At 31.1% G+C, this 15,231-nt stretch overlaps 1 long non-coding RNA gene across 1 annotated transcript; it reads left to right on the forward strand.

Annotated features, from left to right (window-relative positions):
- Positions 1–12,794: 12,794 nt before the first annotated feature.
- On the forward strand, positions 12,795–15,231 carry LOC112005049 (uncharacterized). Its single transcript, XR_002882174.2, has 5 exons — positions 12,795–12,946; positions 13,305–13,426; positions 13,908–13,996; positions 14,317–14,425; positions 14,958–15,231. It is a non-coding gene; the product is annotated as an uncharacterized LOC112005049 (long non-coding RNA).

The raw sequence follows: 15,231 nt of genomic DNA on the forward strand, positions 1-15,231 counted from the left end.
AAGCGACAGCTTATCTGTCCAACGGCTGAGATGGTATTATAATAGACACACTCGCATGTTGGCCTGTCTATTACCTTTATTCTACGACTCCTGTTGTTTTGCTTTTGGCCACTAATGTTAGAATTTCCCGATTTTTAATAACTTTGATAAGTTGATAAGTTATGACAGACTCGATATTCACATTACTTTAATATAAATTAGTTGCAATAAATAATATCAATAATTGTGAAAATATAATATCTATTTTATTATGTATTAGTCATGGTAAGTTATATATTGTTTCTAATTAGTTCAATTAGTAAAATTTATTATCGTTGAATAAGAATTATGAGACTCTTATATATATTTATACCAAAAATTAATTAGTATTTAACTTGATGATAAATAATTATTATCATAAAGTAAACGTTAAATATGTTAAAATTCTATCTATATGTAAAAAAATCACAATAAGTTTTGTGAATAATGGTAAAAGAAAAGTTGTGTCCATAATATGCTTATTGTTTGCTTTTATATCTATAAATCTATACTCTTAGCCTTAAAGGGGGGCCCATTAAGACTGGCTTGGTCGCCCTATTTCTTTCCATGCCTTGATATTAGACCTTAATACTGTAATACCCCTCTACTAGTTCCCTCAATTACCCATGAGGTGATCTTTCTTGGACAATGATCCCACACCACATTTTATTTATTTATTTTTAAGGTGGCCACTATGTAGTAATGTCTGAATGATGACTCCATTGATATCTATAATCTTTATTGTCACACCACAAGCATTGATTTTATCAATGGTAACTTCGAGAAATGTACTTAATCTTTGTTGTTTAAATTATCAGGAAAATTATTTAATCATTATATTTTTGAAGTGTGTGCAGCAAAATTGGTGCAGATCCTAGATGGTGAATCAATTTTACTAGAGATCACCATTCTTGAAAATCGAAGTTTTTTTTTTAAATAGTTTTATAGGTCTTATAATCTTCCGATATGTCTTAAAAGGCGAAAGAATAAAATAGTATTTCACAACATACTAAAATGGCAAGTTTAGAGTGACATAAATTGGTGTTAGTAATAGATTCATATGAAAATAATTGTCTACCACTCACAAATTATCATATCTATCAGTTATTAAATAAGATAAAACCTAAGTGCGGGATATTAGGTTCCTTAATTAAAAAGATAACACTATCTATTCAAAAAGAAAAAAAAAATATTATTTGAGTTTTATTGACCAATGCAACTAAATATTAAAATTCATTTAAAAATTTAATATTTTGCTCTTAAAATATTGTACTCAAGTATTACAAACCATGAAGTAAGTTGTAAAATAAGTTATATTTATGACAAAATTGAAGGTGAAAATCTCAAATTTCAATTCATCTTGAACAAGGAACTTATGAGATAAAGGATATGATATTGTTTTTTTAAAAAATTTGGAAGAAAGAGAGAAAAAACTTTTTATATTAATTAGTTACTGATTTTTTTTTTCTCATTCAAATTCAAGGGTTATTATGGTCTCTTAAAATGGGTCAATTGGTCCAACGATATCACCTACTTTCATGTATTTTTATAATGCTAGAAGCACCCATTTCCATGTAGGACAAATCTACCAAATCTTCATTTTAAAGGTAATTAAAAAAAATGCTTGTTGCAAATCCCAAACAAGAATCAGGCCTAGTTTTGTATCTTCCTTTCATCTTGATTCCTGCCTACACTATATAATACACTTCCCAAAGTGGGTCCACAAGCATATAAATCTGTCTCTATATTTATTTTTCACTAACATAAAAACTCTCTCTTTTATGTAAATTATTTTATTCTAGTGATTAGGAAAGTTCTTAAAGACTAATAGACTGTTATCCATGTGGATAGCTTTTTTGGATTGTGAATTGGTGTAAGGTAGGGACTTAAAAAAAAAGAGAGGTGGGCCGGCACATTGGGTTGGAGTTGGACTCAACAAGTGACAAGAATGGTGGTGATGGGTCGGCATCAATGGGATGAGAAATGAGAATGAGAGATGGGGGAGCGGCAAATGAAGGGGATGGTGATAGATGGGTCATTCATAAGGTGGTGAGTGATCTTCAAAGCCAAGCTCTTTGTTCCCACAGGTTGAACTGTGACTTTCATTAGTTGGGGGAGAGAATATAATACATGTGGAATTGGTTTTGGCTCATAAAAATGGTTCATATATAGATATTCTGGATAAGTTAGCTAGTCCATCACTATTACTATTCCCTTTTTTTCCCCTCATTTTAGTATCTTCGATTCTGTTTAAAGTTTTTCTAGGTAGTGCTAGCCTGCTAGGTATCCTAATTAGTATCACAGTATAGGAACTCCCAAGTACACCGAGACATTTAATCGAACAATTGACATGCGTAAGAATGGTGAAGCCATTTGAAATACGCAAATGATTCGGTTAGTAAAAATGGTTCACACATCGATATTCAAGATAAGTTGGCTGGTCCATCACTATTTCTATTCCTTTTTTTCACCTTTTTAGTATCTTCTGTTTTAAGTTTTACTTTTCGGGAGGTGCTATTTCTAGGTAGTGTTAGGTATTTCTTAAATCTTAACTCCTAGTTATTTATTTATTTATTTTAAAAGAGGGTTTCAACTTATTGTATCTGTTCTTAATAATACCTCTATCATCAGATCAAGATACTAATCAGTTTTTTAGTGTAAGCGGGAATTGAATCCTAGATCTCTTACTCAATTATTAGAAATTTTATCAATTGAGTTAACTGGAACTAACACTCTTAACTCCTAGTTTTTTTTTTTTTCTTAAGACTGTAACCCACACTCTTAACTCCTAGTTAGTATCATAGTTTAGGACTCCCAAGTATAATGAGACATTTAATTGAACAATTGGTATGCGTGAGAATGGTGAAGCCATTCGAAATATATGCTAATATTTTAAGTGCTATAATGAGATCATGTTTGTGAATAAAATGAGGATAATCTTTTTGAAGCCTTGCTTGTACATTGCCTCCCATTAAAGAGAAATGTAGCAAGTGAACAGGTTTGTAGTTTAGTGGACTGACCCGATTTTTTTCATTAAAAAAATTATAGGTTTAAATTCCCTCGTCTCCATTTGTTATGATCAAAGAAGAGAAACATAATAATTTCGTAAGTGTGCCTAAAACAAATGGCAAAAAATGTGCATACAATGGGTCCGTTTGGATAGCACTTATTGTTGCTGAAAGTTGCTGAAAACTGATTGTTGCTGAAAACACTGTAGCAAAATAATTTTTAAATGTGTAAATAGTATTGTGGGACCCACTTTTAATATTAAATATTGCGTGAACAGTGCATGAACAGTGCGTGAACAGTGCAAAACAGTACATGAACAGTAAACTTTGTCTCCAAAGTCAGCAAGTGCGGCCAAAAAAAAAAAAAAAAAAAAGAGGAAACGCAAAACTGGAAACGCGCCGCGCAGAAACGCGCTATCCAAACTGGGTCAATAATGAAATAATATCTAGAGGTGTCATTTGGTTGTCCTTGAGTATCATATGACCTTATTTATAACTTTGACTAAATTACAATTTATAACCTTTAAATTTGCAGTCATTTTGATTTTATCTATTAAAATGTCAAAATTAATTTTAGATTTGACATTATATAGCAATTTTATTTGAGTCCTTTCATTCATTCATAGGACTTGTGGTTAGCTATCATGACTCATAAACATCATGTGATTAAATGACTTAATTGATTGGCAACTTCTCATGTTTTCAATGGAAACATCTAAGATTCAAATACTCTTGTCCCAAGAATCGAATAATAATAATAATAATAATTTTAAAAAAACTATTTGAAACTATAAATTTAAATGAGATTTATCTAAAATTATGAACTTCTTCTTCTACTTCTTTTAATAAAATAAAACCCTTGTGACTTGGCTAATAAAAAAATGTTTGAATTGTTACGGTGTGATATTACAACATTATGTCATTTATAAGGGTTTTTTTTTTTTTTTTTTCACAGTTTCTTTCACAAAAACAGTTTTTTTTTTTTCTTCTTAATTTTACATTATGAGGGAAAAACTAAAAAAGAAAAGAAAAAAAAAGAGAGAGAAGCAATTAGGGAAGAAAGACGAGAGAAAAATCTCATTTATCCTAATTAAAGAACAAGATAGTAATATAAAACCATAACATATTTTTCCTATAACAAAATCACAAAGCATATCCTTGTAACATTATTTACAAAATGTTATTAGGAAAATACGAAAAGCTGTAAAACAGAGGAAAACACTAGTTTTAGGGAATGTGCTAATTGGCACTTCTAGAACGCCAATCAGAACTTTCCCTTTCCCTTATTAGTGCCAATCAAAACTTCTAGTTCAAATTAATTTGGCTTTTGCGTGTTGGCTCTCTCACCCACGTCCTTGCATGTGATTTACAAGGTTGAAATTGATTAGTAGTAATTAGTTAGAGTCGTAGCACATTAATCACGTGTAATTCTTAGAAACTTATGTTGAATTAGCAGTAGGATATGGGAAATTAGTGAACCAATCCTATGCAGCCATGTGGGCCAATTGTTAGCTCGTACTGCTAACTCATGCTACTAAAGATGCTATACTAAAGACATTGGGCGTAGAAGACAAGAAGGCAATGGTTGTCCAAAGATGCTATACTAAAGACATTAGGCGTGTTTGGTTCTTAGAACAGGGAGTGGTGGTCTCTATTCAGCCTAAGCGCCATTCACTGCTATCCTATACACGATGATGGCTCCATACAGTTAGAAATAGGTATGTTGTACGGTTCTCCTCTAAAACCTTGTGACATGACTGTTTGCTTAACATAGGGATTTCGAAGAAAGCCACATGTCTAACGTTTTTTTTTTTTCTTTTAGTAAAATTGTACTCATTGATGATGAAACCTAAAAATTTGAAATGGATTTCATTCAAACCAGTTGTTCACATAATATTTAACAAGCAAATATAAGTATAACAGGCAAAACTCTTGTATGCACCTGACGCATAAGATACCTTCTTACTAGACAAAAGGTTTGTTGTTATAGAGAGGCAATGTGTAGTGATGCACAATGATGAGCTGGGTATTAGAGTCAACAAGACATGGTTCTGATACTATGTTATATATAAAGATAGCAAGGAAGAAAAGAGAATATAAATTGTGTAAATATCCATATATTGTAATTCTTTCTAAATATACAGAAGATGAGTAGTATATATAGGGGCTTAAGCTAGGGCTTTTTGTTTCTGTTGTTGCGAGAATTTGGCTTAAGCTAGTTGACCCAAGGGGAACAAAGGATCCTTGATGATGGAGCCTAAGAACAAGGACAATGTTGATTGCCCTTGATTTTAGTTCAGTCAAGGATATGTAAAATGAATGTTAACAGATATGACACATACTATACTAACAATAGTCCATAAACAACTAAAGGTTTTCATTTCAGCCAAAAAAAAAAAAAGAGTCCATGACCATAAGCAATTCCATGAGTCATCTTTTATGCTTCAAAAAAAGAAAAAGAGAGAGAAAAAGAGAGAGTGAGAAAGAAATAAAGGAGAAGCAACGTGGTCTTATTACTTGACCTTTAAAAATTTTCCAAAGTCTAGAAAACATCAAAAACACAGTAAATCTTTAATTGTCATGTTACTTTAGCTTTTCCCCCCACTATTTAACTTTGTCTAAATCTATTGCCAAGGGCAACGCGTAACTTTATTAAATATATTGTAATCTTCCAAACTTATGTGTAAGCCGGTAGCTCATAACCCTTGATTTTGGGAAGTATTAAATGTTTGAAGTTGGAAGGGGCTAACAACTCCATGAATTTGGTCAAGTGGGTTAAAGGAAATGAATTGTCTATTTTGTGGTCATGATTGTGTTTTAGGAGATATGAGGATTGTATCAAGTCATTTAAAACTTCATTTAATGAGAATCAATTTTAAAAGATAGTGACACCAAATTAAACCTTGATAATGAAATGAACACTTTTATTTTTTATTTTTAATGGGAAAATGAACACTCTTCATTTTAAAACAAATCCAGAAAATTATTTTATGGTAAATATTTTTTATATTATATTTTTGGGTAAAATATTACTCCTATTATGGTCTCAATACTTTACCAAGAGTTTATTTTTCATCCCTAAATTTAAAAATTTCTCTTTCATCTTTAAAATTTGTAAAGATTTTTTTTTTTAATAATTAAGAGACAAAAATAAGGATGAAAAAAGAACTTTTCAATAGTTTAGAGATGAAAAAAAAATCATTTTTAAAGTTTAAACACATAAAGTAAAACAATTTCAAAAGTTTATGGATGAAAGATGAATTTTTCAATAGTTTAGGGGTGAAAAATGAATATTTTAAAGTTTAGAGATGAAAAACCATTTTTTAATAAAGTTTAGAGATAAAAATAATATTTTACCTTTTTTATTATTATTTGGTTGTTGGGGTCCATATCCAACTTTTTATATTCTATTTTATTCATTACTAATTATGGTATGCAATCGTGTTTGATTTTTTTTTTTTTTCAATTTTAATCTATGGTTATGATTCTTTAAAAAAAAAAAAATTATGGTTATTTTATAAGGAAAGTCAGATAAATACATATCAAGTTGTTATTGATATAAAATAAAGTGGAACACAAAAAAGTGAGATAGAAGATTTATATTATTTATTCTGGAGTTAGAGATTTAAATTCAAGATAACTCTGATAACAACACCAAAAGATGTTAATTAATTGAACTACAAAGTTCTAGGCAAATTATTTTGATACTTAAAAAATTGTCGTGTTAAAATTTTATGCACTATATGATTAATATAGTAAACATAGATTATCAATGTATGTCAAATACTGCCTAACCATAGTAATGACACAATAGAAAATAAATTGCCTTGTTGACCTACCTGCCTGCATAAGCCTTTCTGAATGGTGTACCAACCGACCAGAATGCCAAAAGAGAAATGTTAGGGTGACAATTTTTTTCACATTTTTTATTATTATTTATAATTATTGATATGTATTGTGATTAAAGTAATATTACTTTTGCTTGAACTCACTTTTAATACTACTTTTATTAAGTAATAAATTGTGAAAAAAGTTATGAAAATGTTATATTCTTAGATTTTTTTGATATGAAAAAGTGAACACATCATCATATAATGGGTAATTGTTTTCTTACATTTGTTGATGTATTCTTCATACACATAAGTTCCAAAATTTTCTATGCAATGTCCCTTTAAAATGTAAAATAAGTGATGTGTATGGACAATATACAATAATAAGTGCGAGAGAATGGATGTCCTCTTAAATCACAAGCATTGTTTCCAATAAATAGAACCCATAAACATTAAAGCAATGTACAACATAATATATATATGGCCAATTCAGCTGATTATCTTGTTTCTCAATTCTAATATCACTAACACTACTCTTTGATAGACAAAAAACATTCATTAGTATCTACACAGATGCAGAGGCAACATGGCACTGCACTGATAATTCTACATGCAATTCAAGCTACAATATATGTTTGCAAACTCTCCAAGACTGCATGGGCATGGGATATACTTGTGTATCGGATAAGGCCATCATATCAAAATGGGGTCTTGGATGTGCTAGTTCAATCATCACTAGCTTACCTGCATCATCTTACTTCATGAGCTGCATAATTGGTGGATTTGTGCTTCCCACAATTATTTGCACAATTATTTAGGTTCAAGCATGAGGATACAATTACTTATCGCCTTATCTCTTTGTCTGGCTCTCATTAATTTCATATTGGTTAGGATTTTTTTTGCCTGAATCACATTGGTCCAATCATTCAACTACTATTCTATATAAAAAATAATAATTCAACTACTATAACCCATTTTAGATCCACTAAGATTTCTCATTTTTAAACAAAGTAAGAAGCCATACTGTCAATAATTCAAACTAGTCAGCGCCGCAGTTGGAACAAATTAGAAATCAAGTACGTGATTGAGCTGCAGCAATTGGAGATGTAGCCTCTAATTAAGCATATTGGTCAACAATGGACGACAAGCTAGGGCCACTGACTAGCAATCATCAAGTGTACTAGTAAAAAATTATTGATGAAACCATTTAACCTAGTTACTAGTAGAAGCAAACGAGTGCATGGGTTTCGGGTTTGGGAGATGATTTATTGCCATCTGCTTTTTCATTGTAGCAGTATTAATTTATTAGGCACTTGCTTTTCAGTCATTATTTTCAAAATTATTACAGAAAGACAAAAAGCGTCATATTTTGGGGCTTAAACTTTGCAATGAATTGATCGTGAGCATGTGGTTTTAGTTAGTTCAATGAATCTTCCTTAAAAAGAAAAGTTTAATAGATAAATTTTTTGTAATGGACTTGTATGGTTGTATTCCAATCTTATTTACATTAAAAAAAAAAAACATACATAAAAAAAGATATGTTTTAATATATTTATAATGAGTAATCATATGTTATGGATGTCATAATTAGTTTCAAACCCGATTATATTTATATATAAAAAATGAGTAAATTGTAAATTATGCTCTTAAAGTTTGGGAGTATTTGAATTTTACACCTTGACATTTTAAAATTTGGAATTTGCCCATTGAAGTAGGAGGGATTGGATTTTACATCATGATGTTTCAAAATTTGGATTTTACCTTTTAAAGTCTGCGGTGTTTAGATTTTACCCTTCAAAATTTTGAAACTTTAGGGTATAAAATATAAACATACATTCTCAAATTTTATGGAGTAAAATTCAAACACCTCTAAAATATAGGAGGTAAAATTCAAATTTTAAAATGTTAGGGGTGTAAAATTCAAATACTTCCAAATTTCATGAGATAAAATTCAAACAACCCTAAAATTTAGGAGATAAAATTCAAATTTTGAAACGTTAGGAGTATAAGATCCAAACACTCCCAAATTTCAGGTGATAAAATTCAAATTCTAAAATTTTATAATGTAAAATCTAGATATTTCAAACTTTAGAGGTATAATTTGCTATTTATCCAATGAAAAATATTGATAGGTTATTCTTTTTTTTTTTACTTTGGTAAGTGTTTTAAAGCTCAATTTAGTGAAATTAGCATGCCGATAGTTTCTTTTGTCCGATTTATTGTTCCTATGTTAGCCAGGTTCATCCAATGTTCAAAAAATTTTTTTAATAAAAAAAACTACAAACATAAAACCTATACCAAACCCTATCCACATGCATGTTGTTCCAGGAAACTAAATGTGGAAATGAACTGTAACTTTAAAAGTGTCAATTTATATATATTATGGGAGCATCTTGGCACATGTAACCTAAAAAAGTTCCCCCCCCACCCCACATCAAAACCACCAGTTTTATCATACTACAGTAGTATTAATTGGGTAGCGTCCAACTCTACCATTTTCTATGTCCTCCTCATTTTTTCTACTGCCAACTGCCAAGCCCTACCTACTATCATAGTCCATAAACAATTGTGAAAGTTACTCCAAAATGAAAAGAACCAACGTGATCTTACCGAAACTTGAACAATAGCCAAGGACTAGAAAATTTTGTGTTTGTTACATTACTTTTCCCCCTATAAAACTTTGTCCTTTACCAATCTAATGCCCTGGGCAACACGTAACTTAATTATATATGTTTTTAATAATGTAACTTGATTAAATATAGTGATCAAAATTATGTTTAAGCTGGTAGCTCATAACCCTTGATTTCGTTAATGGCAAGTATTAAATGTTTTGAAGCTGGAAGAAGAGTGATAGGTGCTGACAATTAGAAACAACCCCATGAATTTTTTGTTGTAGTTGTTGCTTAATATGTTTGTTTATAAAGTTAGAGTCCTTCTATGGTGGATCTTTATCACCCTACATTGAACTTGAAGCGACCTCTTAAAATAGTGTGGTATAAGTTGGTTTTTGTTGCCCAATGGTGCATTAGAATTAGATCTAGTCACACTGAATAATTTTATGAATCATGCCTATCACTTTACACTTGAATCAATAAAAGATATTTAAATTGCAGATTATGGTGGCTTAGATGTGACTGATAATTAAAAGATCAACATCCGACTTCCAAGCATCCCAAAAATAAGGATGGTGAGAAGAAATATTACATACTAAAACTTGTGTATGGGAAGTTGCATACTTAGCTATGGCAAGAAAGTGAAGTTCCAACTTGGTTTTCATTATTTAATTCATTGAGTAATTATTGAATACTCCCAGAGTATCATAAATGCGTACTATTTATGACAAAAGTCTCAGGCTGGGCAGGCCGTTACCTGGCGACTTAAACTCGCGACTTGGACAAGCTGCGAGGCCAAGCCACCAACCAGCCTTGTTTTGCAAAAATTGACTATTCGTATTCCAAACACACAGCACTATATATATAGATCCTTATACTCACAAAATGTAAAGAGCTTCCAGAGAGAATTTTGTGAGAGAAACCCTAGAGAAAAACAAGATTGCCTCATCCCCAATCTTCACTAAGAGACTCTTCAAATTCCTTTACTCTCTTCCTCTCCATTGATACATCCTTGAGAGGTTCTTGATCAAATCCTTTTCTCATTACATCCACGTCTGTGAGAAGATTCATTTGGTGCTAAGAGAAGCAGTTTAGAAGGGACTAATGGTTATTGGTTGATGCTATGGTGTATAACAAAATCCGGTAAGCTAAAGAAGAAATAGGTTCGGTGCAACCTTATTGGAGTAAGAAGCTTGGAGGGCTTAGGTACACTAGGTAGATTAGGTTTAGAGGGTTCTTCTACTGTTCATGTATCCTAACTACATTTTTTAGTGGATTATTTATTGTTTGGAGGGCGGCGGAGAGGTTTTATGCCAAGGGCTTCAGTTTCCTATTCGATAACACATCAAGTGTTGTCCTTGTGTTTGCATCTCTCTTCCTTTATTTTTGCCATTTATTTTATGTTGTTGATGTGATTATATTTGGCTTAGATTATTTATCAATTCTGTGTTTGACTTATGTTCATGTTCTGCACATTAATTGTTTGATATTAAACTTGAATTGATATTTTATATTTTGGGGTCTAAACGTTCAAGGATATTTTACACACATATTGAACATTCAATTGCAAAGGATGTTCTCTAGGAATTAAAAAAAAAAAAATATATATATATATATATATATATACTGTAGTAAACTTTTAGTGGAAGAAAATTTTTGATATTGTAAAATTTCATGCACTAGATTTAAATTAGTAAACATACATTGACAATGTATGTAAGGTACTTCAGACTCCTAGTCTTGGGCCCCCTGGCTATAGTAATGTCCGCAGTAAATACTAAATAGTCAGCTTTGGTGGCCATCCAACCAGTATCTCAAAAGGCTCAGTTGTTGAATACAACTTTAAATCACTAGCACTGTTTTGTTCCTATGAAACCCAAAGGTTTTGGGCCTGCTCAGTTCATACAAGCCATCCAATATCACATGTAAATATTTAAGCCGAAATGGTTGCAAAATCTCCAAGATAGCATGGGCTTGGATGGGCCTGTTGACAGGGCCATCACATTATAATGGGACCTTGAATGACCTAGTTCAAACATCACTAGCCTACCTCCATCGTCTTACTTCATGGGCTGGCCTAATTGTGACTCATCTCTTGGTTGTAAGAATTTCGCTCCTTCCTTCTCTCATGCTTGGATATGTCTGTGATTAACCATCTTGTCCACCAATATCTGGATTTATTCAGTCTTAAGACTTGTAAATGGGTTTTTCCTGGGCATCAATCATAACTTGTTCTCTTGTTTTACTAACAGAAATTGTGGAAAAATAGTGGTGTGGCCATGTAAGGATTGTTGGATTTATCTATATATATATATATATATATAAAACCGAAACTTTTGAAACTCCCACAATTTTTTACATTAGCATAATGTTAAAAAAAAACCGAAGCTTTTAAAAATATTACAATTTTCCACATCAGCACAATGTTAAATAATAATAATAATAATAAAACCTTTTTAAAACTTGAACCCGCTGCTCTGCCACTATTTTATTTTTCTTTTTTATTTTAGGTTTTATACCGTTTCTTCTCTTTTGCTGTTCTCTCTAGCCTCTACCTCTCTCAATTCTCAAAACCCCTAAACCATATCCCATATGCACTCTCACACTCCTTCAATGGCAAAAAGTGCTAGCCTTCCACCACCGTCATATGCCGCCAAAGTCGATACCAGTGCAGGTATTTTAATTTTTGTTATCTTAGATTTAGGTATTTGGATTTAGTTTGATTTTCTTTAATTTAGGTATTTGGATAATTTGTTTTGATTAAGGTTGAACCCGTGCAAAATCGAAGATATCTGCTTCTTCTTCAACTCTCTCTCAACCTCTCCATCTTTTCCCTGAAAAACACAAAACACGAACTGACCTCTGACCTCTAGGTTATTGGTGTTATATACCATAATTTTATTGGTCTTTATTTGTTTAGGTTGATTGAAATAAATAAAATTTACTGGTAATATGTTATTATGCTATAAATTGTTGTTAATTTTAGTAAATTTTATTTATTTACTGTCCTTCTTGGGCCTCTGTTTAATGTGGATTTTTCCTTCCTCTCTATTTTAATTTTGTGTCAATTTACTAAATTATGTTTATTTTTTAAATGGTGGTTTGTAGCTGAGAGTGTTATGAATATAAAACAAAGTTAAGCATACTTATATATATATATATATATATAACCGAAACTTTTGAAACTCCCACAATTTTCCACATCAGCACAATGTTAATAATAATAATAATAATAATAATAATAATAATAACAAAACCTTTTTAAAACCTGAACCCGATGCTCTGCCACTATTTTATTTTTCTTTTTTATTTTAGGTTTCATACCATTTCTTCTCTTTTGCCGTTCTCTCTAGCCTCTGCCTCTCTCAATTCTCAAAACCCCTAAACCATATCCCATGGGCACTTCACACTCCTTCAGTAGCAAAAAGTGCTAGCCTCCCACCACCGCCATATGCCGCCAAAGTTGCTACCAGTGCAGGTATTTTAATTTTTGTTATCTTAGATTTAGGTATTTGGATTTGGTTTGATTTTATTTAATTTAGGTATTTGGATAATTGGTTTTGATTAAGGTTGAACTTGTGCAAAATCGAAGATATTTGCTTCTTCTTCAACTCTCTCTCAACCTCTAGGTTATTGGTGTTATATAGTCTTTATTTGTTTGGGTTGATTGAAACAAATAAAATTTACTGGTAATATGTTATTATGCTATAAATTGTTGTTAATTTTAGTAAATTTTATTTATTTACTGTCCTTCTTAAGCCTCTGTTTAATGTGGATTTTTCCTTCCATTCTATTTTAATTTTGTGTCAATTTACTAAATTATGTGTATTTTTTAGATGGTGGTTTGTACCTGAGAGTGTTATGAATATAAAACAAAGTTACTGGTGAAGGATCTGTCAATTGCACGCCACAAAACCTGCATAAGTTTGCATACTCTCACACCCACATGAACCACATTGTAAGTGTCCTTTCTATGTTTTCATACTTTCTCTTTGTTTATATTGCTCTTGGTATTGGAAATTTTTTGTATACTTCATTGTGTGTGTGATAAATTACAATGGTTAGATGTTAAATACTTAGTAACTATTTATACATTTGTATTTTGTTTAAAGTTGTACTACAAGTTGAAGATTTTGGTTGGTGACTGTGTTATTTGCTCCCCAAAGTGTTTGTAAAAATGCCTAAACCAAACTTTCCATCACTTAGGAAGTACAAGGTAAAAAATCTAATAGAAAACTTTCCATCCTTACCGAAAGTTATTTTAAATCTTAACTTCAATGTGAAGGGTTCACTGAATTTTTACAGATAAGCTTTCACTTTGAGGAAAATATTTCCTATTAATATAGCAGTCCTATACTCCTATTGTTGAGTGCTCTGTTTATGGGGATATTTATATTTGCTTAGGAATTTTGATTCATGGAAACTTTTTTTTTGTTAAGGTGGGGTGTTGTCTTTGTTAGAAAAAGAGGCTGTGGAAGGTATCATTGTGGCTGCTGCTTCTAAAGATAATACCCTAAGGTTGTGGAAGGTAAAAGGCTATTTTTAGCTTTGCCAATTGAATAGTGGTTAATGGTATTGCTATTATATTTGTACTCCAAATGATTTTACTGACAATGCTTTTCATCTTTATGCATAAGTAGTATATGCTTATATTTGTATTGCTAATATATGCTTTTCATCTTTATCCATTAGGTATATAAAATTTATTAACTTTAACAAACTTTAGCAGTTTTGGAAATCCTGTTACATTTTCAGCAGTTATAAATAAATTGTTAAGTTCTTTTGCCATCTTCCATTTTAATCTATTTAGATTTTTGTCTAGTAAAACCCTTGGTATCCCTACCTCAGGAGGTACAAAAACAATGCAAGAGAGTTTGGCGAGTTTCAACTTTTAGAGTTGCTTCCTTTCTAATTGAGTCTAAGATCTTACCAATTGACTCTTCACAATTCATGCTAGGTGCGTTAATTCTGCTTCCAACAATCTCCCTCTATGTTCTTGATTTTTGGTTCTTCATTTTGTGATTTTTAATTATTTTTTTGTTTCATTCCTTTTTCAATAAAATACTGGATGGGATTTTTGTGAATTTTGTCACTAAGGCACAAAATATATGAGAGCAAAATCTAAATTAGGTTTGTAGCATATTAGTATTGACACAAATCCTCATTATGTTTATATATTAAAGCAAAACCATTTAGCACATGAATATGGGAGTAAGATATATTGTATGAGTATTATAGGATATTTTTATAAAATCTACATTTGTTCTATATTGCACTAGATTAATGAGAATTTTACTGTTAGTACTGAGCAATGATTTCTTTTATTTGGTTGCTGGTGATATTTGAGCTTTAGGACAACTTTTTTTGGGGGCTGCAAAAGTAGAAAATGAAAATTCTAGAAATGTGTAAATTAGCTATCTATCTTAATTACTGAGAGATAAACAAAGGTGGAGTGATTTTGCTTTTGTCTGCAAAATTTTACAAGGCAGGAATGTTATGATGGGGGAGCTTTAGCTGTTAAGCTAGAGAGAAGAACGAAGCAATCCAAGAGAAACTCATTGGGATATAGTGTAGAGTCAACAACAATATGCTTGCACCTGTTTTCTAATATTTAGTGTGATAATTTAAGCAAAAGTCTTATGAAGAAGGTTATTTATATTGATAAAATATAGTTAGTGAAGCTGCCCCTGACCAATTTAATAAGATTTTTTTGAGTTGATTTGCAAAACTCTTCAAATATTATAAATTTTTGTTATTAGTGCA

This window comes from Quercus suber, unplaced genomic scaffold, assembly GCF_002906115.3.
Source record: "Quercus suber isolate HL8 unplaced genomic scaffold, Cork oak 2.0 scaffold_440, whole genome shotgun sequence".
In the NCBI taxonomy this organism is placed as follows: Eukaryota; Viridiplantae; Streptophyta; class Magnoliopsida; order Fagales; family Fagaceae; genus Quercus; species Quercus suber.